At 46.0% G+C, this 8389-nt stretch overlaps 1 protein-coding gene across 1 annotated transcript in view; it reads left to right on the top strand.

Annotated features, from left to right (window-relative positions):
* Nucleotides 1–1787: 1787 nt before the first annotated feature.
* The window catches only part of LOC142883566 (zinc finger matrin-type protein 4), a 48391-nt gene continuing 41789 nt past the window's right edge, over nt 1788–8389 (top strand). The window contains exon 1 of the mRNA XM_076018553.1: nt 1788–2335. The gene's annotated coding sequence lies outside the window, so the exon portion shown is untranslated. The remainder of the gene's footprint in view (nt 2336–8389) is intronic.

The following is an 8389-nucleotide window of genomic DNA, read 5'->3' as shown; positions in this document are numbered from 1 at the left end:
TGTGTTGTTTTTTTTTTCCCCGAGCACTTTGCGTTTGCCATTTATTCACCCATTAGCACACAAGATGCTGGCCCGAAGCCATTAGCGGCAACTTGGGGAAACGCAGCAACCCTGCAATTACTGGATGATCTGCTCTGCATCCTGAGTCAGGGGCTGCCTTAACACACCACCCGGGCTATGAGGATAAAAAATACTCTCGCTCCAAATGTTACAGAAAATGCTCCAGAATAATTATATATTTAACCCTGTCTGGCTTCAAGGTCCCATATCATGTCATTTTCGGGTCTTTGTTTTTAATCCAACTCTATAGATCTCATAAAAAAAGACAAAAAAAAGGTTGTTAAAGGTGTTAAAGGTGTAAATACACCTGCATGGAATGTGGGAGGGATATTCATGCCCTTAGCAACATCACAAGCACAGAGTTTCTGCAACACGGTGAAAGCATAAAGATGTAAACAAAGGAGTTTTCTCATATGGAGGAGTTCATCGCAGGATAGAGTCCCATGATATTGTTCGAAAGCATCTACAAGGTAATTTCTGCACAATGCCAGGCCATTTGGATCGGGATTTGTCATCAAAGCAATAATTTGATTTTTGTCAGAGCAGGCCGAGAGCACAATGTGAGAAAAATGACTGAGAAATGGGGGGGCATAAAAAAGAGCTCAGTCATGGAAAATGCGCTGCGCAGAACCAGTAGATTCTTTCAGTTCATAACATTGCTTGCGTTACAGAAAAGTAATATTGTGATCTGTGCAATAAACAAAGTGGGCAGATGTGCTTTCCCCGAATCATTAACGTGACAAATTTCTGTTAAACAACAACAGCCTTGTTATGTTGCCCACAAAGCTCATCTTATACATGGAACTTTTGCCTTCATAACTTCTGTTCCCGCATTATCTTTTCCTGGATATTTATGTCATCCACACTCACATTCGCACCTACAGAGGATTTGGAGTTGCCCAGTTGACCCAGAAGTTCATGTCGGCGGCCTCTGGGAGGAAGCCGCACAGCCTGGAAGGGACCCCACGCACGCTCGGACAAACGAACCCGTGACCTTCTTGCTCGGACCACACCTCCTGCGCTTCCATTTCAACGGCGAGGACAAGACAATTCACACGGCGCTTCCGATTTTCGGGGGGTTAGGCTGATTCATTTGGGCTCTGTTATTTCAGGCCGCCTCTCCCCACTCTCCCACCCCTCTCTGCGATAAGGCGAGAGCTCTAGGCGCTGCGGCGCGCCATAACAAACCCAGTTATATCTGCCAGCAGCTGCGAATAATGCGACCAGAGAGTTCCCGTTATGTCGGGCTAAATAGACGCATATATGTATTTTTTACGAAATCTGAAAAGGTCAAACAGAGGGTGGACGGCGACGGAAAGCAATAGAAATAACAACTTCAAAGCTTCTTTGGTCTAATTTTTCTTGCTTTACCCGCTTGATGTTGCAGCTCTTTAAACAACTCTGACCAATAGCAGCAGCCAGGAGGATGTCAGCGTGAGGAGTGTAAACAACAGCCCTGCAGCAGCAGCAGCAGCAGCTATCAGCTGGTGAATAAGACTGTGCACTGTTGCCCTCTCACACATGGATGGATGGATACTACGACCACTGCGAGCTCCCTGCCCGTCTACCCTCCGCACTCATTCTGACGTGGGAATATATTCATGTGGGCGAAGTGTGTGTGTGTGTGTGTGTGTGTGTGTGTGTGTGTGTGTGTGTGTGTGTGTGTGTGTGTGTGTGTGGAAGACCTACTCACTCGACCAGAGCTCCCACTCACTCACTCCCTCTCTCTCTCTCTCTCCCTCCCTCCCTCCCTCTCTCTCTGCAAACCTCCTCTCCCTCCACCACTCTCACTCACGGCGCGAGCTCACACACTCTTTCATTCACGCGCCGAGGCTGCCGCCGCCGCTTTCTTCCCTCTCTGACGCTCTCTCTCTCCCGCCTTCCGGAATAGCTCACTTTCTCTCTTCTCTTCTGACTTCTCTGGGGTGCCCGAGCTTCCACCGTGCAGCAGCCGGAGCAGCAGCAGCAGCAGCAGCAGTTAGTAGTGGTGGATGAGATCAACAGAGCCGCGTCGCCTCTTTCTTCACCTCCACGGCAGCGGCGCGCATCACGACGGCACGAGCAGCAGCGCCGCGGAGTTTCTTTTTTTCTTTCCTTTCTGGAGAAGGAGGGAGGCGCGTGGCAGAATATAAATGTTCTGAGGCTCCACTCTCCTCGGTCCCTCGCTATTTTTTTCCTATCATTATTCCGGGGCTGAACAGGTGCGTTGAGGGATTACAATCAGGCAGCTGGCGGATGGTTTCCGGTTCCCCGGAGAGGAGTCGCCGCGCGCAAGGTGAGCGATGGAGCGCGCGCCGCGCAATTAACCGTCCGGTGTGCTCAACACGTGACTTATTGACCCGCGTTGACCCTCGTTCGTTCGTTCGTCCGCCCGCCCGCCCGGATCGATGTGTTGTTTTTCGGTTGAAAGTTTTGGCTCGCTCGCGCAGCGCGCCCTGCTGGGACGCTTGCTGCTGCTCGCGAGTCGAGGAACATGTTGCAAACTTCAGATTTGAGTTCAATTAAGCGTTGATCATCAAGCAGACCTGCATCTAATGCATTCATTGAACTAAATACATTCAGCACCACAGCGTTGACGTATTGCCTCAACTTCATCATAAAAACACGCTCCGCTTAAATAGACATAAGTCGAAATGTGGAAAATAAAGGCTAATTAAAGACCGTTAATAGCTTTGCTAAAATAGCCAAAGATTAATTACTCCGCACACTCCCTCAGCCTTGCGCTGCGGATGAATTAAATACAGTTTCCAGCCTGGCTGTGCAATTTCTCAACTTTTTTCCCTCCTTTTTTTTTTTTTTCTTTTCTTACCCCAACAGTTTGAAGGTCCTCAACACCTTCATCACTGACTTTTCTGTGAAATATGAGACGCAGCGACGTGTCAGGCAGAAAATGATTTAAGGTCCGGCCCTCCCTGCATCCACCCTCACTGGGTCCTGTCCATCTTATCGAGAGCTCCCTCGTTTGTATTTGTCACTGGTGAAGAATGTGCAGTCAGCCCCTCCACTCGGGGCGGGAGAATACCAGCGCGGGGGCTTTTCACACAGCACTTCACAACGTACACTGGGGCCATACAGGCAGTAATGTCATGCTATTTCTCCTCCTTCACGTCACTTGCTCTTTTTTTCACGTGTAATGAAGTGTCACAAAGTTAAATAAGCGGATGGATTTATGCCATCATATGCCACATTTCCTCCCAATGCAATTTTCAGCAAGCAGCGCTCGGAGCCTTTCCAGGCTGCCGCCGGGTTGCACTGCAGCTCCGCTTCAAGCCGAGCTCCGGCTTCATGTTGCGTTCGCATGCAGCCATCGATCAGCAGCACGCCCTCACTCCTCCTGGACCCGCTCCATCTCTATGGCCCTGCAGCACTGTGCCCAAGGAATATAATGGAATTGAATGCAATATAATAGTTTTTGCTGAGACAGATTATTGAAATGAAGTGTATTGAATAACTGCAAAGAGAAAAAACTGACATTTCTTTGAGAAAAAAAAAGGCTTCTTTAAAAATGCATTTGTTGATTACCAAAATGGGTAAAAAAAAAAAAAAAATGAATATGGATTTCATTATGGATTTAATGTTGTTTGACAAGCTATAACTTGAGGAGCATTTTGCCATCTTTGAATCTGATTTGGCCTTAAAATGTATTAAATAGAAACATTATTAAACTCTCAGGAGCAAAAGAAAAACAGATTTCGTCAAGGAACTTTTTCATTATCTACTGTGAACACAGGGTCGTTTAGAATAAGAATAAAAGTGATCAGTGATGAAACTCTATACCAACAGTGTTTTAACTGACAGCTAATGAACTCCGGTCTGTAGTCAGTCACGGCTAATTAAGGCTGCAGGAGTTTACCCCAAGACGAGACGTGCCGCAGAGCTTTTCATCAATCAGTCAGACGAATAAGCAGCTTCTTAATTCGGATATTTTTCTTACCACGGAGCTCTGAGATATGTGTGTGTGTGTGTGTGTGTGTGTGTGTGTGTGTGTGTGGGGATTTTTCACCCTTCTATCAGGAGTCGTTGAAGCGCGTCGCACCAAAATCTAATTAAGCGACTGGTATAACTTACGCAGCCCCTGAAGAGGCAGAAAAGAAACAACATCGCTCCTGTTAGGCGACTCGCTTTCCAAATAAAGCACGTTTGACGCTCGTTCCGGGAAGGCGCGTCAGGCACAGGAGCGAGAGCGGCGTGCGGCAGGCAGGCAGGAGTGTGGCTATTTCTTTTGGAAGTGATGAGGATTGATTGAGCAAAGTGATTGCTCTACTTTCCTCCAGATTGATAGAGCGCCGCGCGCAGGGCTTGCCTGCTCGTGTGCATCCGCTGCGTGTGCTCCTTAGCAACAGGCAGCACGTCCATCCTCTAATGTCTTCCTCTTCCCCTTACACACTGTACACCGTGACCTTTCAGCCGACGCGCCAGCCTTTGCACGCCGCATCTGCATCTGTCTTCACGCTCCTCCACGCTCACCACTGACCCTTTTTGTCAACGTCTGTTCATTAACAGCTGCGGAGAATCTCGGACGCCGCCGCCACGCCGTGCACATCCGCGCGATGGAGACGTACGTCTTTTTCGAGGAGGGTGGTGGGGGGGGGGGTAAACACAGCCTCTTCCTCTCAAAAGAAGCAGTGTCATCACAACTGCGCGGCCTTGATCGCAATTTGACGCGCTCTCAACGAGGGCCAGCGTATCGCTTTTCGACTATTTTGATCCATCTCTCGGCGGCGAACATGAGAGACATCTTCAATATATATCTTGACACGGCTGTCGTGTTATGTTATTATCAGCGTTAGACTGATGACCAGTTGCATATCTCGTATCCGGAAATAGCAGAAAGGGCTCTTTAGAAATCAATTTCTTTCTCTCTGTTTTTTTTTTTCCCTCTCCTCCATTACCATGTTTGGAAACTGGACTGCCGCCAGCCGGCGAGGGAACAGGAGAGCGATGTTGTGGGTGCATGCAGTGAATGACGTAAAAAAATAATAATAATAATAATAATCTCATCAGGGCCTCGTATTTCTCATTTTGATAGCTGTGAATTTGTCCGTGAAACCTTTAAATATTCAGCAAGTATTATCAGAGAGACGTGAAGAAACTGGAACGCGCGGGGGAACAGGGAACGGCGATGCGGCCCTGTGTTTGTGCAGGCTGTGCAGGAGGTGGCGCGAGGTCACGCCCCATTTGTGTGTGCATGAATGTGTGCGTAATGCACTGTCACAGCACGCAGTCATACATATCAGTCATACGCATCGATTGCATGTCTGTTAAGTCATGGCTTTCCCCATCCCACATGCAGCCCAGGTCGAGGTTCAGGCTGCACAGTAGCTTATGGACAGTATGGAACACAGGCACCCTTCTTATTAGATTTCCCTTATAGAAGCACTTTTATGTATGTAGAAACCGCATTACATGGTGTGAATTAAGGGAGGCGGAGCGGAGTGGGACACAGCAGCAGCGTGTGGAGTGCTGTGTGGGTGAATACTATTATTCTGAAGAGGCTCCTCTGACGTTTTGCCGCCGCAGTTTAAGGTCATCTTTTATTCCCGCCCAAACTCATTTGATTTGCTGGAAATCTGCGAGAGAGAAAAAAAAAAAGCCCCTAAAAGTTGCCTCATATTTTTGAGTTGTTTCAATTCATTTCGAAAAGATGAATATATTTTTGCCTGTTTTGCTTTAAATGCAATTTCAGCTGTGCGGCTGCAAATTCACCACGCTGAATTTGCAAAAATTCTCATACTTTGCAAAACTCACTACTGCCTAACAGCAAAAATGTGCCTGTAGCCTGTCAGTGAACTCTTGCAAAAAATAGGGGAAGTCCTTAGTTTGCTTCTTTCACTGGATTCACTTTTCACCAGCGGTGTGCGAAAACACACAGTTCTGGAAATCACCCCTTGGTGATGTCACAGAGGGCGCTGATACCTGCTCAGTGGCAACACCCCTCAGCCAGAAGTTTGTCAAATGTGCTGAGAATTCCTCACGATCATCTCCTTGTTTTCCCTCCCAAACACAGCAGAACAATATAGCATCAATACGTATAGCTGCAGCCCATGAAGTATTTCAGCAGAAGCCAGAATAGAGTATACACTGTAATCTATACTGCTCTCTCTATTATTCATCAGAGTAGTTTACTATACTTGCCTAGAACTTGAAAACATCTGATAATGGATGCAACGTGGGAAGGGAGCTAATGTGTTTATTTCGAAAAGTAACACAAAGCCGTCGCTAGCGCTAGCGTAAACCCTTTAAAACACCAGGGTTTAAAATGTTACGTTATGCAAAAAAAAAAGGATGCTTTGCATACGCATAGAAACCCATCTCTTTTAAGAATTCCCACAAATGAGCTTCTTTGTACCGCCGGCTCGTCACCGCTATTCCTGCAGGCACGGCAACATACATTAACTCGTGCAAACATGCCGGCACGCCGACAGGAAGCGGTGCTGTGAGTGACAGCTGATCCAACGAGGATATTTGTGTACACGTCCCCTCAGGACCCAAACACAGCGTCAACACTCGGTGGTATTGTTCTAGCACTATTTATACACCGGCTTCACAGTCAAAGCAACAGACTTTTCATTATATTCATCTTGGTTTGAGCCTTTTGTCCTGGAGAACAAGGAGCTTATTTGACTAAGTGGAAAAACTGTCATATGTCTGCTCTTTTCAACACGGAAAACAAAGAGTGTGAGGGGATTGAGAGATTTGGAGGGAGAGAAGTCATTACAAAACCCCATTTGGCTGGTGCGACTTTAACTGCCCTATTTGTAATTTTCCAGCTGGTTTCCCCTCTGTTTGCTTAATACCCTTGTGGTATTAATTTAGGGCTGTTTGTGTTGAGGTGCATGTAATCCATATGTGAAGCGTGTTAGCGCAGATCTCAGTCACCCTGTTTGTTAGAATTAAATAAAACATGAAGAAATTAATCTTTCTGACGGGTAATTATATTGATTTAATCAGGAATATTGGTACACGGCATTACTTTTAGCTGTACCCACTGATAATAACTGTTAAACTGTGACTGCTTCGTATCTCAAAAAAAGTTGCGTCATTAGCTTTTCGGGCCCTATTTATTTTAATAGAGATCTATTTTTAAGATTTGAATATAATCGTTGCAAAAGTTTCAAATTGCCAGGTTGCTTATAAGTGGGAACAGAAGGGGGAAAAAAACACTGGGGAAAGTTCTACATAACGGGACATTTAGACAAAAAAAGTATAAAAAGTGAGGCAATTAGTTGCTAATGAAACAGAAGGAGCCCAGCAGTTTTGTTGCCGCCCAGCAGAGGGTCCCCATATGGTACAGTAATATAACGGCCCTCCCTTCAAACTTCAGGTCGCCCTTCGCTCCCCTCCATTAGGCCAGTTTGCCTAAGAGTGTGTTCTTGAGGGCACTCCACCGCCCATGCACCCGCACATTAAACCGGGAAAGGCAACTTTGCCCAGATAATGGCCTTATTCACCCTCCGATGGATCCATATTGTGGCCTCAAGCAGCAGATCTGCTATTAATACAATTAACAAGTAATGGCCCAGAGAGATCTTCCGAGATAATGGTACCACTTGAATAAAAAAGGTCTATTGGAGACAGACGGGTTGTAAAGTATGAAGGGGGCGACGGGAGCAGAGACCTTCTGTTCAGTGGTGGATATATCTGGAGAAACTTCTCAAAGAAGCCCGAGGAAACTTTCCTCCTCCATTTCCCTTTCTTTTTTTGCACAGCGACATCTGCCAAGTTCAAACACCAACATCAGTATTACTGACGGCGTATTGAGCAATTAATATCCCAGCACGTCCATCATTTTGTTTGTCAAATTAGCACCGAGTAAATCAGTCTCTGACACGCATCGCCAGCCTTGGAGGTTTACCGGGTCAAGATCCAAAATATTTTCCCTTATACGCCCAATATTTCATCGACTGAACATTATTTTGCATTCTGGACTCCATGAAGTTGGTTAATTATCCCACCAAAAACACTGGAAACTAATTTTGCAACGATGTTTTCAAGTGTATGCAATCTATCACATAAATAATATGCTACAACATGCACACTATCTGATTCTCATCATGAACCTCGGGAAAAAAATGATAAAGAGGGAAAATCAGGACAGATGCAGTAAGGGGGAAAACACCAAAGTCAGCTTCATTCGAGCATGTACAAGTACATCACAGCGATGATTAATATTAATGAGTAGAATGCTAAGTTTTTCACCACTTCATTAGCTACGTATACACATATGTTATTTGCTCATAACCAGTTTTTCTCCTTTAATTAGAAAAATGTATTCACCAGTTCCACCATTTGCATCTTGAGCCACTCCTTACGACTGAGGCACGGACCA

Source organism: Nelusetta ayraudi, unplaced genomic scaffold, assembly GCF_046127955.1.
Source record: "Nelusetta ayraudi isolate G7.1 ecotype Tasmania unplaced genomic scaffold, CSIRO-AGI_Nayr_v1 ptg000008l, whole genome shotgun sequence".
NCBI lineage: Eukaryota > Metazoa > Chordata > Actinopteri > Tetraodontiformes > Monacanthidae > Nelusetta > Nelusetta ayraudi.
Note: the sequence above shows the minus strand (reverse complement) of the source record. Positions and strands in the feature narration are given on the sequence as shown.